The 1,823-nt window shown below is 32.1% G+C and overlaps 1 protein-coding gene across 4 annotated transcripts in view; it reads left to right on the forward strand.

Moving 5' to 3' along the window:
• The window catches only part of ROBO1 (roundabout guidance receptor 1), a 132,211-nt gene that overhangs the window by 68,512 nt on the left and 61,876 nt on the right, over positions 1-1,823 (forward strand). The window lies entirely within an intron of this gene.

Raw genomic sequence — 1,823 nt, forward strand, 5'->3', positions numbered from 1 at the left:
TTTTTTTTTTGTCATTTCCAATTTTATTTTTTTTTTATTTAACTGTATCAGTGAGAGGATATGACACTATTTTAGTGTCTGGTTTACGTAAACACATATTGCATACGTTTTTTGTTTGAACCTAAAAATACTGTTTGGGGCATCTCTTTCATGAGTTTAAATTTTCGATATTGTGTGTTGCCATTTTGTTGTGTAACAGTATATTTTATTTAATAAATATACTTCAGATTGTGGATTTTTGTCAGATTTAATTTATCTTGCCTTTTTTTTTTTTTTTCTTTCCCCAATTAGGTTTGGCTTACTTTCAGATTTCTGTTGCCTAGTTCTTTAGCCCTTATTACTCCATGTCTCTTCACTTAGTATCTCCATTTATGTCATTTTTTTCCTTGTTCTAGCAAAGAAAAAAATTCAGTCTGAATTGGGGTCAGTAGAACAACATACAAATGCATATTATCATACATTTCATTTTAGAGGGCGTTGGAACAAAAAATAAGATGAAAAGGCTGCGGTGAACATTAATACAAGCGTTAAATTCAGCTATAGAGTGTAGATCAGTCAGCAAGGTGGCTACTGTGAGCAGGAAAAGATAGGCAAAGATACTGTGAAAATGATGTAGGTCAATAATGAACAGCAGCATATCCATATCATTTCTGGTGTTCATTTTTTAATACATTTTTGACATTTGGCATTATATTAACATCCTACCATAGATGTTTTTAGATTATTACTAACCACTTTGTAAATTACTTATTTAGCATTAAATAGTATTAATTACTAGTAAACCAAAACATAAGTCCAAAGAAAAAATCTGTTGCTCAGAAAATTATTTGGAAAATTATATGCAGACTTTATGTGCAGCCTCCTAGTATTTGAATCTGCAAAGCTTTTTAGATACTTGTCATAGTTAAAGATAAACTATATGTGAGCTTAGTTTGGCTGGCTCTGATGAGAAAGATACTAATGTCCTCACAGTGCCTTGCAGTGCATTACAATGGGTTGGGACAAGAAGTAAAAGGTAAATTAAGCAATTAAAAATGTCAAGTGTCATTTGAACATGCAAATAAAATTACAAGAATTGGAACTTAGCCAAAAAAAAAAACAAAAACTATGCCACCACCCTGTATGAAAATAACCTAGAACTATCTGATGTTCCCAAATTCAGAATTTCAGGTTTATATTTCAGCAACCAAACCAGCTTTTAAGTTACGCCAACCCCCAGTGACACTGCTAAGCACATTTATGTCATTAAAGTTATGCCTACTTTTGAATCAACAGCCCCTGTCATATTGAATTGAAAGATAAGAAGAGGTCACTCAATAATATAGGTCTTACTTCTTTTCTTGATTATCCATTGAATTATGGGAAAAAAATATATAGTCATTCCTGTTCCTATGAATACTGAGATTACTTTATTGATACCTTTCTTTGCATAGTTATTAAATAACATATCAAGATCATTTCATTTCCATTGTGTGCAAGATGCAGTAAAACTATTGCAGGCACACTGTGGGTTTCTCCTTATGGTTTTGAGCTAGTATTGCAGATGAAGTTGTAATAGAACTGGAAATCTGAAACTACTGAAAAATACTTGTTAGCAGAGAAGTTTTGATATGGTATTTTGATTGGTTTGGGTTTAGTCTACTGGAAGGCATTTCCCAATTAGGAAAGAGCCCAAAGATAAGTTGATGGTTCACCATATTAAAGAAAAAAAAAAAAAATCCTAGGTATTTGCCACTTTGTTCCATGTCTGCCTACCTCTTTAATCTCTATCATTGAATCTTGAAAGTATGAATTCTGTTGTACAGGTGTGCTGCTCGGTAAAA

This window comes from Meleagris gallopavo, chromosome 1, assembly GCF_000146605.3.
Source record: "Meleagris gallopavo isolate NT-WF06-2002-E0010 breed Aviagen turkey brand Nicholas breeding stock chromosome 1, Turkey_5.1, whole genome shotgun sequence".
Classification (NCBI taxonomy): Eukaryota; Metazoa; Chordata; class Aves; order Galliformes; family Phasianidae; genus Meleagris; species Meleagris gallopavo.